Source organism: Carex rostrata, chromosome 22 (assembly GCF_964058835.1).
Source record: "Carex rostrata chromosome 22, lpCarRost1.2, whole genome shotgun sequence".
In the NCBI taxonomy this organism is placed as follows: domain Eukaryota; kingdom Viridiplantae; phylum Streptophyta; class Magnoliopsida; order Poales; family Cyperaceae; genus Carex; species Carex rostrata.
Genome location: NC_135939.1, coordinates 6201207 through 6220183, shown reverse-complemented (window position 1 = coordinate 6220183; position 18977 = coordinate 6201207).

The following is an 18977-nucleotide window of genomic DNA, read 5'->3' as shown; positions in this document are numbered from 1 at the left end:
TCCCCTGGAGAGAAACAAAGTAGCCTGTTTATGGAATAATTAACAAGTAAGAATTCTCTAGAATTAGAGATGGAGTAGTAGTATAGTTGACTAGAAAAAAAATTAAAAAAATGTGGTTACTCAAAAATTGAGAGTTCGAACCCCTCTCAGCTGCGAAGCTTTCAAAAAAAAAAAAAAAATAAGAATCCTCTAGAATTTTCTTAATTTCTGAACAGATGGACCCCAAGGCATGCTGAAAAGAGACCATATCCTCCGAGGTAATAATATTTTTATTTAGATTCAGACCAATTCAGCCTGAATTGGATTGTACGGACCTCTTAATATTCGTACAAATTAGTTATGATCGGACATGATGAGGACCTAAATAGAAATATTTTGTTTCCTTATTATTAGCTGATATGAATTCTGCTGAATTAATGATACAAAAGATTGTTTAATTAGAAAGGCAAAATTTTTTAAGGTCAATTACCAATTGGCAACCAACAATTTTAATTAACAAAAATAAAGCCTTCAATAGCTACATAAGAGGTATAATAATTAGGAACGGTGTCAAGATAATTGATATGATGAGAAAAAAACTTAATTAGTGAGATATGTTTTTATAATTATTTTGAATATTAAGTATATGTTTATAATATTTTTTTTAGGTAAACATAAAAATAGAAGTATATATTGAGAAAAAAAAATTAGGGTAGACAAAAGTTTATCATTTTTTTAAGCTTAGAAAATTTTATATTTTATTTAAAAAAAATATAAGTAGAAGCATATTTTTGAATCTCTTTTGAGCTGGGGTGGGCACTTGTCTACCCTAACTCCACCTGACTTTGCCCTTAATTAAATATAATAATAAGTATGGATAATAATAATAAAAAAAAAGATATAAGAGGATAATTCAATAAAACCGACAATATCATTTTAGTGCTTGTAAAATCAACAAAAAAGAAGCTAGACACTTGTTGAATAATTTAATTAGAATCCATGATATATATCGCCTTGTCCCCAATAAATTGAACACTTACCAACTTATTGAATAAAATCCTCACATCATCTCCTTCAAAAGCTAGCGTCAAGTATCCAACGACTTAATAAAAATCAATTTGGCATGCTTGAAATATAATTAAGCACGAATTTTAAGGAAAATTTCTTCCAAAAAGTTGTTGAAAACAGGGGCGGATCTACATGCATGTCAGGGGTGCTAAATCACCCCTATTATTTAAAAATAAATAAATTATGTATATCAAAATTTAATTTAATTTTTAATTTTTTAAGTTTTTATATAATCTAGCATTCCTCATGAAATGTCAGATATGTACCTATATATAGTCCAGTGGTAAGAGCTTTATATAGTTTTCGTAAAGTAATATGTTTAATTTCTACTAACCACAATATTTTATCTTTTTTAAATATTATACATTTTATAAATTAGCCTTTATTTAAATTTTCTAGTTCCGCTCCTATTGACTGTTGCACCTATTAATTAATACCCCCAAAAATAAAAACGAAGAAGAACAAGTTACTTTTATTTTTTTTGGTAGAGCAGGAATTGTTGATGATTAATTTTTGTGTATGTATCTGTCACGTTGTCAGGTGTGTTTTATGTTGAAAGTTATGAAAAGGTCCATTGTGTCGGAAAACATTGTTTACCAGTTTTGGTGGGGCCAGACTGCCAGAGTAGGAAAACAGAGCAACTCTTTAATTGTTGCACCGACAAACCACGTTGCGTCCTTTTATATCTCTCCAATTATTTATTCAGTGTAGGGCCCAATGGGCTATAAAGAAGACAAACCAAACAGGCCCAGCACAATAATCTTATCCGTTCAACGTGGTGATCATCGAACGGCTGAGACTTGCGCGTGCACTGCTGCTTATAACTTATTGTCCTTGTGCATTTAGTAAAGAAAGGTTGTAAATGAAGGTGGGGTAGAAATTTAAGCAAAATTGTTTAGGCCATGGCCGACATGGCTTGTCATCACACTTACCTCGAACTTAGGAATCCATAGACGCAACATGGTATTGTTTACACTTTATTCTCCCGCTTGGATAGTCAATTGCTAACGGGTTACCCGTGACCCGTTCCGGGTTACCCGTTACGGGTAACGGGTAGGACGGGTAAAGGGGTACAACGGGTACGGGTAAAACCCGTAACGGGTAGACGGGTAAAACTCCCAAAACATATATCCGGTCCGTTTATTACCCGTACCCGTTGCGGGTTGACGGGTACGGGTACCGCGGGTACGGGTCCGGGTATCCGGGTACGGGTCCGGTCCGCCCGGTTTTTTTTTTTTTTTTTTCTGTTTTTTCCTTTTTTTTCTGTTTTTCTTTCCGTTTTTTTTTCCGTTTTTTTTTTCTGTTTTTCTTTCCGGTTTTTGTCTGTTTTTTTTGTCAGTTTTTTTTTTTTTTTTTTTTTTTTTTTTTTCTGTTTTGTTTTTCCGTTTTTTTTTTCTGTCTTTGTTTCTGTTTTTTTTTTCTGTTTTGTTTAATATTTTTTTTCTGTTTTTTTTACAGTGTCGTATAAATATTATTACGTGTTTATAATTCAATTTTTATAATATGAATAGTTCGATATCAAATAGAGTATATATATACATGAAATTATCAACTCGCGTCTTTATAATTTATAAATGAATAAAATTTGTACCTTATATATAAAAATTATTCGTACGAAAATTTGTATATTTATACGGCTAAGTACAAATCTATTTATTTATTTCTTTAAGCAAGTCATTTTATTTTATTTTCAAATTCTCATTATAATTAAAACAATAAAATATAAATAATAATATCTTAAATTAATTTATTACATTAAAAATAATTATGAATAATTTGAAAACAATAGATTAAAAAATAAAAGTTACCCTCCTCCTTTATTCCGGGCTTGGGACCGGCTATGTAAAATAACATAGGCGGAGTTCTAACTTTTTTTTTTGTTAGTAATTGTTCTTTAAAATGAATAATTTAAAAACTAATTGAAATGTTTAGAAATTATAATTTTTAAAATAACCATAAATATTAAAAGAGGTTAGAAAATTATACCGACACTACCTATCTAGTAGTTTGGATTCATATACCATTGTTCGTTTTCTTCCGCACCGTCTGAATCTGAATTAGGTTGAGGCTGAGGCTCGGTAACGCTTTCTTCAGTATCAGCTGCAGAAGATGATTCTTGAGCTTGATGTTGGTTGCGCTCGTCAGCATTAATCCAATCTTTCAAGCACACAAGTCTTTCAAAAACATGTGGACCCAATTTACTGCGTTTGTCGGAGAGGATCCTGTTCGCCGAACTAAAACAACTTTCTGAAGGGACGGTTGACACGGGTACGGCAAAGACGTCGCGGGCCATCATCGCCAGTGTTGGATAAGACCTTTGATTCCTCTTCCACCACGTCATGATGTCAACGTTTTCATTTTCGTTGCGCATATTCAAATAGCTCACTAACTCGTTTGTGGATGCGTGCGGTTCGCCATCTGATTGAAAATCTGCTAACAATCCACTACTGCTAGTGCTCCTGAAAGTGGAACTATTAAAAAATAAAAAAAAATTAGTGGACAAATAATGTAGATATTATAAATAATAAAGATTAAAAGCATAATGTATATTTATTCATACCTAGGACCAGCCCGGGACGAAGAGGGGTTCTGGTTGCCACTAATTCTTGAGTTGTATATGTTAAACATCTCAGCGAACTTCGCATCCACGTATGCCTCGACCCCGGTTGCGACTAAATGTAGATTATCTTTGTACGCTTCAACCATTTTTATCGTGTAATATTTCTTGTATGCCGGGTTGAGGCAACTTGCAATAATGGCCAAGAGGGGTACATCTTCCCAATATTTTAGAAATTTTAGTTTCATGGCCTCTACAATCGGTGTGAGAGATTTATCGTGAGTTTCTGCTTGTTCCAAATTACGATAAATCTTGGAAATTTGATAGATTTGCCCCAACAACTCAAATGCCGTCGGTGAATACGAGCAGGATAGTTTGACGGTTGCTTCAAAAAAGGTTCCTAGAAATGCTGAAAGCCTTTCTAGTTGGTCCCATTCCCTGCCGGTGGGTTCCAATTGCATTCCCTCAGGGGTGGATCCCCTCAAAAACTCCCCTATGACAGCTTTGTAAGGAAGGCATCGGTTCAACATCCTATAAGTTGAGTTCCAACGGGTATCTATATCCCAAGGTACTTTCAACTTGCTTACTCGATAGGTTACGCACAACTTCGCAAACTCTTGTCTTCTTTCATGGTTTGAAACAATGTGGTTGAGGGCATCCTTAAATTTAATTATCAATAATTTTATGGCTTCTGTTTTAAGTCCCGCCTTCACGACGAGGTTAAGTATATGACAAGCACACTTTTGGTGAAACATTTCACCATTCATAATCGGGTTTAGTGACCGTTTAAAAATTTCAATGGAAGCAATGTTGTTGCTAGCATTATCGAAAGATATAGAAAAAACCTTGTTAGCCATATCCCTCTTAAGGTTATACTCTTGTAAAACCTCAATAATAGATTTAAAAATTACATTTGCGGTGTGCGGAGAATCTAACACTCGAAAACTTAATATCCTCTTTTGTAATATCCACTGATCATCGATCCAATGCCCAGTAATACAAGAGTACCCAAGGCCATGTTTACCAGCAGTCCATATATCGGAGGTAATTGAGACCTTATTGGATTGATATGCAAATGTACCTTTGAGGTCATCTTTTATGGTTGTAAACTGTTTTTTTTATTTCACCAACCAACTTTCTATGATGCATCCTCTTGTACATTGGTTGAGCACACCCCCGAATGACCAACCGGGCAAAGGCTGTGCAACCACCCATACTGATTGGTTGTTCTTTGTGGGTTATGTACCGTGCCAATTCACTAAGCATTCTTTTTTCATCAAATTTTGGGTTGGTTAAAGTACCATCCGGGGTGATTTCAGTTTGAATTTGCGCGGTAGTATTCGGGTTATAGTTTTCACCCTTTCTAATATGCACATCAACATGTCTTTTAAAGCTACTCATACCACTAGCTTGTTTATAAACAAAATAAGGTTTCTTGCAATGGTCTACCTTACAATAAAGAGTTTTCATGTAACCGTCGTCATCTTTGGTCACATCATACCATTCAAACCAATATTGGTTGTATTCGGGAGGTCTTCTAGCCTTCTTTGCTGCTGGTTGTTGTGGGGGGCGGGGGACAATTGGCGGAGGAGGAGCGAGAGTTTCTTCTTGAATTTCAGTGACACTTGTCGAAGGAGTACCTGAAATAGGGGGGTTGAGTTGACTCGACGATGCAACAGAAGAAGTGCCTCCATATGCATACGGTGGTGGTAGTTGATGTGATTCTTGTGGAATGAATATGTTTGGATCATTTGAAGTATAATACGGTGCACCCGTTTGGGGGTTGAGTTGATAATTTGTTTGTAGCATTTGGTCTCTTCTTTGATAATTTTGGGGAGGTTGTGGATAATTAGGTGGCGGCATTTGAGAGGAACTATCAAAATAAGGTTGTGGTCCTTGTGGATAATCTTGTGGATAATTTGTAGTTGGTATTTCGGGGCCAAAAATATCGGCCGACATTCTCGCGATATCTTCTTGCACCGAATCACGATGAGATGACATTTTTAAAAAATGTAAACCTATTCACAAAAATAAGGTTTATTACTTACCATATTCAACAAATAAATCTATTTAAAAATAAAATATAACATATTCAAAAATAAATACAATTACTTACCATATTCAACAAATAAATCTAACCTAGTTATATAATGAATTTCAAATACAACTTCTTTTAAAAAAAAACAGAAAAAAAATATAATCTATTTAAAAATAAATATAACATATTCAAAAATAAATACAATTACTTACCATATTCAACAAATAAATCTAACCTAGTTATATAATGAATTTCAAATACAATTTCTTTTAAAAAAAAACCGAAAAAAATAAAATTAAAAAAATCTGGAAAAAACAGAAAAAAAACAGAAAAAAATATAATCTATTTAAAAATAAATATAACATATTCAAAAATAAATACAATTACTTACCATATTCAACAAATAAATCTAACCTAGTTATATAATGAATTTCAAATACAATTTCTTTTAAAAAAAAACCGAAAAAAATAAAATTAAAAAAATCTGGAAAAAACAGAAAAAAAAACAGAAAAAAATATAATCTATTTAAAAATAAATATAACATATTCAAAAATAAATACAATTACTTACCATATTCAACAAATAAATCTAACCTAGTTATATAATGAATTTCAAATACAACTTCTTTTAAAAAAAAACAGAAAAAAATAAAATTAAAAAAATCCGGAAAAAACAGAAAAAAATATACTATTTAAAAATAAATATAACATATTCAAAAATAAATACAATTACTTACCATATTCAACAAATAAATCTAACCTAGTTATATAATGAATTTCAAATACAACTTCTTTTAAAAAAAAACAGAAAAAAATAAAATTAAAAAAATCCGGAAAAAACAGAAAAAAATATACTATTTAAAAATAAATATAACATATTCAAAAATAAATACAATTACTTACCATATTCAACAAATAAATCTAACCTAGTTATAAAATGAATTTCAAATACAACTTATTTTAAAAAAAAACAGAAAAAAATAAAATTAAAAAAATCTGGAAAAAACAGAAAAAAAATATAATCTATTTAAAAATAAATAACACATATTCAAAAATAAATACAATTACTTACCATATTCAACAAATAAATCTAACCTAGTTATATAATGAATTTCAAATACAACTTCTTTTAAAAAAAACAGAAAAAAATAAAATTAAAAAAATCCGGAAAAAACAGAAAAAAAAAGAATTTGAAAAAACAAAAATAAAATCTAATCTATTTTAAAAAAAATCTAACATATTAAAAAATAAATACAATTACTTAACATATTCAAAAAATATAACTTATTCAAAATAAATCTATCATTTTCAAAAATAAATCTAACATATTCAAAATATTTCACATATTCACAAAAATGAATCTAACATATTTTTTTAACCTATAAAAAATAAATCCGAATTTCAAAAATAAAATCTAACATATTCAAAATAAATCTAATTATTTCACAAGTTCACATAATCACATCTAATAAATCTAACATAAATTAAATAAATGTAACAAATCTAACATAAACTAAATCTAACATTCAATTTAAATTATACATTTATCTACAACAATAAATCTAATATGAAATTTTAAATTACTCTACAAAAATCAATTAATCTAACATAAAATAAATCTAACATATTCAAAATATTTCACATATTCACAAAAATGAATCTAACATATTTTTTTTAACCTATTAAAAATAAATCCGAATTTCAAAAATAAAATCTAACATATTCAAAATAAATCTAATTATTTCACAAGTTCACATAATCACATCTAATAAATCTAACATAAATTAAATAAATGTAACATTCAATAAATCTAACAAATCTAACATAAATTAAATAAATGTAACAAATCTAACATAAACTAAATCTAACATTCAATTTAAATTATACATTTATCTACAACAATAAATTACTCTACAAAAATTAATTAATCTAATATGAAATTTTAAATTACTCTACAAAAATAAATTAATCTAACATAAAATAAATCTAACCTTTAAATTTCGCGGAGAAATCTTGCGGGAGGTGCACAACTTTGTAATTTCGATACCTTCGTAATTTCGTCACGGGTTTAGCGAACCTCTAATTCCGTTTGCGTATTTGTAAAATGAATTAAATTACAACCATATGTTTTTCAAACAATAAATTTAAAAATTTAGAATAATGAAAAATGAGAATTTGAGATTGAGTTTGAGAGATTGAAAATTTGAGTGTGGAGAGGAAGAGGATTAGAGGGGTGTATTTAAAGAAAAAAATTGGAGAGGGAATAAAATTTGAAATTAAAAAAAAAAAAAAAAAAAAAAAAAAAAACCACCGGTTGAGGTGACCCGGGTGGGTCCGGCCGGGTTTGATTTGACCTGGCCCGGGCCCCGTCTTGAACCGGCGGAAAATTCAAAAAAATTTGAATTTTGCGGTACGGATCGGGTACGGGTAACGGATAACGGGTACGGGTAACGGGTACGGGCAATCGGGTAAAGGGGTACGGGTAAAGGGGTACGGGTACGGGTAGGCGGGTATAGGGGTACGGGTAGGCGGGTACGGGTTGGCGGGTAGACGGGTACGGGTACAATGGGTTTATTTCAAAATAGGGGTGTCCGGTCCGTTTATTACCCGTACCCGTCTACCCGTCTACCCGTTTGTACCCGGGCAACGGGTACGGGTACCACGGGTAACGGGTACGGGCCGGGCAAAACGGGCTCCACCCGTTAGGGGTTTAGCAAACCTCTACGCTTGGATCTCAATTCCTTTTTTTGGGGTTTTTTTATTTTTTATTATTATACATGGTATGGTAGCGCTAATTTTCAGTGATAAAATATCTCTTTTACAAATCCCACATAATCCTTTTATTTATTAGTTGAGGTAAAAGGAGCTAGCCTGTAATCAGCCCATGGGAGCTAGGTAGGTGTGTAAACGATCGCATACCGATAGTTAAAAATCTAACTGTATTTTTGTCCGCTATAATTTTTTGAATACAGATATAGATACGAATCAGATAATTTAAATAATTTTCGGAATTCAGATTCGGACAAAATCGGATAATATCTGATCCGTTTGCACCTCTAGAGCTAGGTAGTCATAATCAGCGTTGTAAAATATGTCTGTTTAGGTCAATTAGTCGTTGGCGGTAACCAAATTGTTACAGATTTTTCTGATTAATTGACTAATTATTTTTAATTGTGACCGATTATTTCTGATTGCTCCCGATCACTTGATGGTACTATTTCCGTCCAATAACCGCATACTATTATTTACGACACTTGTCGTAATAGTTTTAGGGGGAATTTTATTTATATTTGTCTAAAGTTTTAAAATTACGTATTCTCTTTTCTAAAATTTATAATATTGTATTGACCCTTCCATTTTTTTTTAAATCACAGATTTAAGAAATTCACTGACTTCTCTATTAATATTCATGTAAAATCTAGAAAGTAACCATTTTATTCTTTATAAAGAAAACAAAAAGTATGTAAAATGTCCAAGAGAAATACTCTTCTAATTTAATCGTTCTGAGATCAAATTATTTATTTTCTTAATTTTAACATACACACCAATATATATGTAAATGAATCATTTATCCTCTTTGAAACCAATCACTTCTCATATATACTATATATATATATATTTTTTAATAAATAGTAAATGGATACTTTATAAATTTAAAATGTCTTTTGAGAAAAGTCAATAAATTGACAAATTTGTAAGTTTTTGTAATCTAGAAGAATACATATGTATGATACTAGAAATTTAGAGGGGCGCGGAATACGCTAAATTTTGTAATCTAGAAGAACATTTTGTACTTGAAGTTTTTTTTTCAAATGAGATCCTTATTGAACTAATTTTCTGAGATTAGTTGTTAAGTTTACATATTTGAAATTAACACTTTACAGAGTTGTGTAGCAAAGTTTACAAACTTGAAATATTTTATTTAATTATTAGTTGGGTGTAACAACTAGATTACTTGTTAGATTTACATACTTGAAAATCCATACATTATAGAGTTGTGTAGTAAGGTTACAGACTTGAAAGCTTGGATATAAATAATTTGATACAACAACTAGTGCCCGAAGATAAAATAATTCATACATTATTTGTTAGGTTTACAGACTTAAAAACAACACTTTACAGAGTTATATAGCAAGGTTTACAGACTTGAAAATTTGGATGCAGCAGCTAGCGCCAAATTTAAAAGAAATTTAAATTACTTATTTTGTTTACATACTTAAAATTAGTACTTTACAGACAGGAGCGGACCCAGAGTAGAACAGGGGGGTGGCAGCCATCCCCTGTTCGAGTTTTAGTGGTGATCTATCGGTACTAATCGACTTGGCCTCTCTCTGGAAACTTTTTTGCCCTCCTCTGAATGTTTGATTTATAATTCGAGTTAAATTTAGTGTTAAAATCAAAATAATTTTTTTGAATTATGATTGATAAATAGAATTATAAGATAAAGCATAAAAAATTATAAGTCAAAACATTATTTTTTTATCGAGTATCCAATTAGTTAATAGATTTAAATCCGATTCGATATTTTTTTGCCTCCCGATAAAAATCCTGAGTCCGCCCCAGCAGACCCGGTGAGCAAAGTTTACACGTACCGGTGAGCTAGCTAGGTTAAAATCGGGGATTTAAAGACGTTCTAGAACATAATCTAGCACTAGCGACATTCTAGAATGTCAAAAGTGAATAGTTGGTATATTTGATTAGAAATTCATCAAACCAATAAGTATTTTGATGATTATTGCTCGACACGTGCTCGAGTATTACAATAATTCATATTTGGCCATTGCACCATTATTTAATGTAAACTTTCTTATGCAATTTTTTTTTTTTTTGACAAAACTTTATTAAAAATATTTAGAAATTTACCAGGGAATCATAGATTGGAAGCTACATATAATATTTTTAACAACTTTTAGTAACTTCCCCTTTTAGTATAACACTACTACAGAATTTCAAATCTACACCGCTCAAACAACACCGGATTTGACAAAACCGGTGTTGTATGTATCTTAGCAGCGGTTAAACTTACAACCGGTGCTAAATGTCTAACATACAACACCGGTTTATTTCTAAAAGCCGGTGCTGAATATTTAGCACCGGTTTTTAGAAATAAACCGGTGTTGTACGTTAGACATTTAGCACCGGTTTTTTAAATAACCGGTGTTGTATATTTAGCATTGGTTTTTGAAAATAAACCGGTTTTTTCGACTAGCGCTCTCTCACTCGAATCCATATCTTCTGAGGTAACAAAATAGTTATGCTTTATATTTGGACCGTCCGATTGCATTTCGGGTCAATCCATCCTTTTCATAAAACACACAGGTCCTTTAATATTTGTGCATATTTTATTTAAACGGACTGGATACAAACAAAAATAACATGTTACCTTAGGTGATATGAATTGCTCCGCACCCTCATTCTAAATTTCTTTCAAGTTCAAGGTTTTCCCGCACCATCATTCAAAAATTTCTGAAATTTCTTGGCGGCTCCGCTAAACCCTTGCTACTCCTTTGCCGCACCTGCCGATCTGAGCCTCTCTAGACAAAATTTTCTGAATTGCTCCTCTAAACCCTTGCTACTCGTTTCCTGCACCAAGATGGAGCCGCCGCATCGGCCGTAGAGAGACTCGATCCGAGCCAGCGCCCGAGAGAGACATTGTTGCTTGGACCAACCATTATGCGGCTACACTTAACATGTGGTGCCTAAACAAGTTCTCGAGCCCTTTCTTGTCAGAAATTCAACAAGTTACATGGTAAGTGCTCTTCCCTCTTGTATGAGCTTCTTTAGGTGCTTTGCATTTAGGCCATAAGTTTTAGCCTTTGGTAGATCGCGGTGACACTTAACACTTTTTTTGGTACCACATTTGTGAACGTGAATGTGCTATTTGGGAATCTTTGACCGTGCACACAAGTTGCTTGATGAAATGTCCCAAAGAGACTATTTGGGAATCTAATTCGAAAAAGAGGAAGAGGAACAAGAAGAAGAAGAAGAATATTTTGAGATATGAAAATAAGGTACTAGTTAAATTTAATTTGATGCAATTCTCTTTAAGTTCATTAAGTTTAACATCTAAATTAACAATTTAATATAATTTCATGCAGTGCTTAAGTTCGTCGCCGTATTCGATGGAAGATCTTAAACAATTTCAGGCAATATGGACTAATTTCTTTGTGGAAAAATATTTGTAATTGATTATGAAGTTATTTTAGCTTGTTTTAGTTAATATAATGTGAGAGATGATATTATCTTCTTGTTTTTGTTGAAACTATCAAATTTAGTTAAGATGATACTTTTAAATCATGTGTTGTTTCATTTGTATAATGTTTTGTCCATTCTATATTTTATACATGTGAATATTTAATTTATGGCTAGCAAATTCGGAGGCTAGCCTAATGTAAAACCAAATTCCAAACAATAAAAAAAAATTAGCGATAAAAACTGGTTCTAAAAAAAAATTACTGGACAATTCAATTGATATATAACACCGGTTATTTAACAAAACCGGTGTTGAATACAGCTTATAACACCGGTTTTTATGAAGAAACCGGTTTAGCTTATAACATTTAGCACCGGTTTTTATGTAAAAACCGGTGTTGTTTCATTACATTTAGCACCGTTTTTTACGTAAAAACCGGTGTTATTGCATTACATTTAGCACCGGTTTTAAACCGGTGCTAATCAATCGATGGAATCAGCACCGGCCCGATCAGCACCGGTTTGAAAACCGGTTTTAAATGTAAAAAAAAACCGGTGCAGATTTGAAATTCTGTAGTAGTGTAAAAAGTCGAATGTTTTCTGTTTAAAAACTTATAAACAAGGTTTTAATTAGCTTCAATGCAGATACATGAATAAAATTTGAAGCTTCATGCATTGTGTAAAATTGTAAATAAAATAGGATTTTATTTGTCAATGAAATCACCCGTACTACGGTACTACGTAGGTTACAGATAAAGAAGAGAAAGCTAATGTTTTTATCGAGTCTAACTGTGGTAACATTTTGATCAAAACAGATTTACCATACTATACCATGAAATATATGTTAAAAATGACACAATAAATGGGTCCTTGCGCAATGAGCGGCCTCAATTCGAGTTCAGATCCACTAAAGTAACCAAATCTTTGGGTTTTCATTCAGACCATCTGATTCGAATCCGTGATAATCTATCCGAAGTGGAGCGCACACATCCCGAGAAATGAATTCGAATCACGAAGCAATCTTGAGCGACGGATTCAAATCGGATGGTCTCGATCCAAAACCCAAAAATTGAGTTAATTTAGGGGATCCAGACCCCCCTCAATTCTATTTAATCTAGATCCGAAGAATTAGTCATTGTCTAATAGTAGATAATTCTTTATGTGAGAAAAGTTACAAGTTTCAAACTCAAATAAAAAAATAATTTATAAATATTAAATAGTTAGATGACTTAATTTCCAACCTTTATTCAAAAAATTATAAATAATTTCTTATATGTTATAAATAAATTTAAATTTATTAATAACTTCATATTAATATTATATAACTTCATGTTATAATAAAATATTTATTTAATAACTTATGGTTATTAAATTGCTGGACTGCACAATTGTAAAATTTAATTTGAAATAACATCAAGTTATATTTTCATGTAGTAACCTATAACAACTTCTTTATTATATTATTTTTTTATGAAAATTTCTAATAAAACTTCAGGTTATTATTCATCCAGTGGCCTATAATAACTACTGATTATTATGTTAATTTTATACTAAAATTTCTAAAGGAAATTAAGGTTCTAAACAATTCTAATAATAACTTCTGGTTATTATTCTATTCAGGTAATACGAACTTCAGGTTTTTGATAAACTTTTAGTTTCAATAATATTCAGGTTCTTATTCTATTATTCACTTCAAGGAATGATTCTTATAAACTAAAATAAATATAACAAAAAAATTAAATGAAAGATATATTAATCAATTATACAAATTACTTACAGAATAACTTTGCAACTTCTTCCGAGCAAGTCATGCTGATAACGTGATGTAAATTGAAGAAAAGAAAAGTAAACAAGATATTGAGAATATATAAAGATTGCTATCTTTTATTTAATATTTTTTTCTTGTGTGTCTAATACAATCTTACAATCATCTATTTATACGTAGAAAATATAAATAACAAGCCATCTAATTTAATTCCATTCATAAATGTGGGAAGATGAAACATACTTCGTTAAAGAGAAGTTTTGATGCAATTAGTGAAAAGTTTCAAATAAACATCCATAATTTAAATTTATTTATAACATCCCCTTAAATGTTCATTGTTCATTATACGCTATTAATATGATACTTCAGAATTAATATTAACATAGTAGTTTTGGACCATTTATACTACCTCAGTAATTATATATTCAACATTTAAGATGCCACTGAATGTCATTCTCCCTCCATGGAAGTAGTGTTGTATCTAGTTTACCTCTCAACTCTTAACTAATTAGTGACTTAGTAATAACAACGTTATCATACTTTTGGAACTTAATTAGCAATATCTAGGATTAATTTGAATGATTTGTTAATGTGTTTATATTCTATTGTGAAACAATAAGATCAGAGGTTGCCCTGATTGAACTGGTGCATGTAATTATACTGTTTCAGAAATGAAATAGGCCTTTAACCTCTTTTTTTTTTTTTAAAATTATTGAACATTTAATGAACGACCCAATAGATACATCAAACTAATTATTACAGGGTTCTGCTCGCCTCAAATATTCTGTTGGTATGACTCGCATTCACAGATGCACTGTCGCAACTTCAAATTCAAGCTTAATTATTTAAGCAAATTTTGTGCTTGGTCAACTGGTTAATAAATCTCTTTCCTTTTGTTAAAAAATTAATATGTCTTTGCCAAGATTCTAATACGCTTGACAACAGAATCTAGATCGGTAGATTCTACTAGGAATTAAAGTAGCTTTAGAATCTCCTAAGTCCTAACAAATGCTTATTTAGGCGGGCCCCACTGAATTCCAAAAGAAGCATTCTGCTCCCAAATAAAAAAAATAAAAAAAATTAACCACAGCAGCTAGCATCCTCTCACGATAGAATACGTGGCAAGTTCTGCATCGCCCATCCATTATCACGAGAAAAAAAAATGTGGGAGAATTTCATATATACCACTCAAAAACTGTAAAATTACGTATTTACCATCTAAATTTCTGTAATTACATATTTACCATCTAAAAATCTAATAACTCACATATTTACTCAATTAATAAAAAAAATGAGATTAATTAAGTTTAACGTTATATCAAAAAAGTTTATTTAGTCTCTTCCTCTTCTCTACCCCTTCCTTTTCTACGAATATATTTATCTCTCGCTTTTTTTGACGTAACTTTCCCTTTCCTGTTGAAACTCTCTCCTCATCTCATTTCTCCCGCTGAAACTCGAAGAGAAGATGGCAACAGACTCAAACATTACGATTTCAGCTCCAGCTTAATCGTTTAAAAAAAATGTAACCACTCCACCTTTTTCCAGCATAACAACTCTAACTGAATTTGATGTTTGATATCGCAACCCGTTATCAAAGTAGTAACTGAGTTTGAGAATCTGCGTTTTGTTGCTGGCTCAGTTTGGATTATCTGTTTCTAATCTATTATATTGTATTATCTGGTTAAGTTAATTATTGATTAATTATAGTTTTAAGAATATTAAACATAATTAATCTGAATTTTGGGTATATTTGATATATACTAAAATTATATTGGGTAAATTTGTAAGTTATTAGATTTTTATATGATAAATACGTAATTATAGAAATTTGGATGATAAATAAGTAATTTCACATGTTTTTGAGGGGTATATATGAAATTCTCCCAAATGTAAAAAGATAAAGAGAGAGATGGTTGCCAACCAGACCCCTCCTTAGAGGACCGACTTTGTTGAGAGCAATACGAGATGAGAGGACGCTGTCATTTTCATCCAGGTCACCTTTCGTTGTTCCCTTTCAAATAATTTAGATATATAGATTTTATTTTACCTCTTTCGTTTTGTACCTGATGGGGGACCGCGTCTGAATCACCTCTTTCTCTTTGGATCTCTGGATCTCCTTCCCTTTTTCTCCCAATTTGGTGATTTTCATTCCTAACCATAACCTATCTATTTATTTCCTGTGAACCATGTTCTACAAAAGTTTTCTTTTTTTTCTAGTAGTGGCAGTAGTAGCGTACGTATTATTAGGTTTTTTGGGGCATGAGTGGTCAGGGTAGGGTGGGTACGTATTTGCTTTTAATGTACTTTTTGAAAGAAAGAAAAAAGCAGATTTTTTTTGTTCTGGTCCATTTGATTTATTTTTACCATAAATTATTTAAATGGAGCAGCCAGGTCCACCTACTATAATATTTGTCTCACTTACATCTCTTTATTAAAAAATAATTAAATATATAATTATTGAGTGAAGATATACGGTAATAAGCATATTACACAACAGTTCGTGCTATGTATTTATAATTATGTTTTTAAAGTCTAAGTAGTCGAATCGAATCATTAAATATGATTTTTATATAAAAATGTACTCAGTGGCGTAGTCAGAATTTTTATTAGGAACAAGCAAAAAATAAATTATTAAAAAGTTATTATTTTTTATTTAATTATTACTTTTTAATAAAAAAATTTAAATTGTGAGCACACCCTTTCTTAAAAATAATTTTTTTTCTAAACAATTTGGTAAAAAAACGTCAAGTTAATTTTTTTTTTTTTACTATACTTGGTGATTAAGATAATTTTTTTGATAGTTTAAAAATAAATGGATTCATTGTATGTTAAAATTGTCAAATAGCAAGGCACAATGGTATGGATTGAATTTTAAGGCTCAAATAATTTATAGATGCTCCTGGTTCTCTATGAATCAAGAATTATTTAAATTTCTATACTTAATGGGTCAATACATCAAGTCCATTTAGAAAAAAAGTATCCAATAACCTTTCTTTTTTAAAGAGTCTTCGTGTACTTTCTTTCCAATTCAACAAAACTTTTTTTTGTTAAATTCAAAGTTGACACGAAAAAGACCAAATCAAGCCACAACTAGAAAAAAAATCGCGGCAGGGGTAGGCAATGATCTAATTTTATACGGATTTATAGGTAATTATCAAAATCTAGGGGTAGGCGGTTGCCTACCCTTGGTTCATGCTGGCTCTACCACTAAATGTACTTCTAGATCAATTGTGTGTGTGTGTGTATATAGAGGTTGGCTACTCTACTTCCATAAGCATATGCTTATAAGTCATTTTTGCATTTTTAATGTTCAAATAGTTTATCTCAAGCAGTCAAATATGATCTCCATACTAGAATGTTTTTGGAGACTGAATTTTATTTTTTTTTACTATTTTTTCAGATTTTTTTTTACTATTTTTAATATTAAAAAATTCAAAAAAATAGTAAAAAAATTCCAAAATATACAAAATTTAACGGTTGTCTACTTTTTTATTTTATAATTTAGTTTAGCATTTTGGTATTTAGATCTAGGATATGTTATAAAAAAAATAGACAACCATTAAGATTTATTAAGCATTGGTTATCAATGCTTTTATAATAAAACATTGATGCACTTGTGTTGGGATTAACCAGGATATAAGACATAGGTGCGTCATTCATGTTTTTGCAATAAGACATCGATGTATTTTTCTAAATTTTAAATGGTCATAAATGTTGGTAGAAAACTCCAATTTGATTGTTTGACTACATTTTGGAATAGTCGCGAAGAGACGCCTGGTGTCCCAAACTAAAGCCTTAGGACCTAGGAAAAATCATAATTGCAAACAAACATCGTTTAGGACTTTAAAACTTCAGTTGATGTTGTTTCTGATTTTGTGGCATGCTAATTATTCATTAGAAAATTTTATTTGACAATAATAAACATTCTAAACTTAAGTATCAATATTAAAAAAAATGAGGAGCATTATTTTTTTAAACTTGCAGAATTAATACAATATTCCTGTTTTATTCTGTCATTTAATCATAATTAATGATATTCATTCATCATTAAGAAAAATATATTGATGAATAATTTTACTTCTCAATTAACCCTCAATACATATGATACTTGCTTGAGAATTTAAAAAAAAAAATGGTTGGAGCATTTAAAAAAAATTGAGGATTTTTGTGTAATTGTTTACTTAAGACGATATGAATAAAAATTTCGGCGTGTCAAATTAATGTCATGCAAGACAAATAAAAACCTGTGAGAATTACGTCACAACTATCTGCAAAACGAATATTATAAATCCAATTCCGCGAGTTAGATGAGATCTTGTTATGTGGAAGATTTAGTAAAAGACAATAATATATACTTGATATTGATCTTCAGACAATTGACAGCTATTTATTTAACAGGTCCGTACGCACTGTATTTTTATGAATAAGACTTCTCTCTTCTGTCTTATTTTGTCGTTATTTTGGACATTTTGATATATATAATTAAAGACTTGCTGCGTTAATTGAATTTTTTTAGAAACTATAGATAAAAAAATAGATTTATTAAACTAACTTGATTGTTTTGTTTTTTACAAAAATCATAATAACCGAAATGTCATTTGTCCCATTTTTTTTTGGGACCGAAATAGCAATTCGGTCCGAGTCGTTTTTACATATTTCGAGACTGAATTGTCATTTCAGTCCCAAAATAAAAATATTTTGGACTGAAATGACATTTTAGTTCTTATGGTTTCATGTTGGTTTCGTAATTTTTTTTTAATTATGGTTTATAAAAAAAATTCGGTAATTTGTTATGAGTGAGGCTATTTTACTTTGAAATGTGCAGAATATTGTTTCGTGCATTGGATTTATATTTCTATTTTTTTAAGTTTAAATAGGCATTTCAAACCGCTCAACATTATTTTCTTATGAAAATATACTAGGATACCAAGTTTTATATTTTTTGGAATTTTTTTATTTTTTTGAAACAATTAGAAAATTATTTGATCTAAAAATTATGGACAAGTAGTGATTTTCTACATACAAAAAAAATAGTAAAAAAATTTCCAAAAATATAAAATTTGTTCTCCAAATATATTTTCATATGATAAGAATGTTGAGCAGTTCAGATCAACTATTTAGATTTCGAAGACAAATATATAAATCCAATACACAAAACAATCTGCGCATTGTAAAGTACGAGATAAACGTTAAATCTAAAATTTCTAAGCCCCGGTTGAAATAATAGTAATTAATGTAAAAAAAAAAAACGGTGCAACTTTCTTATAGCATCAATATATATTTATTTTTTTTCCAGTGGAATTTGCATGCAAATCAACTTTAATGTTACAAACGGGTCAATGATCGATTCCAACTTACTGTCTTATGATAATTGAACT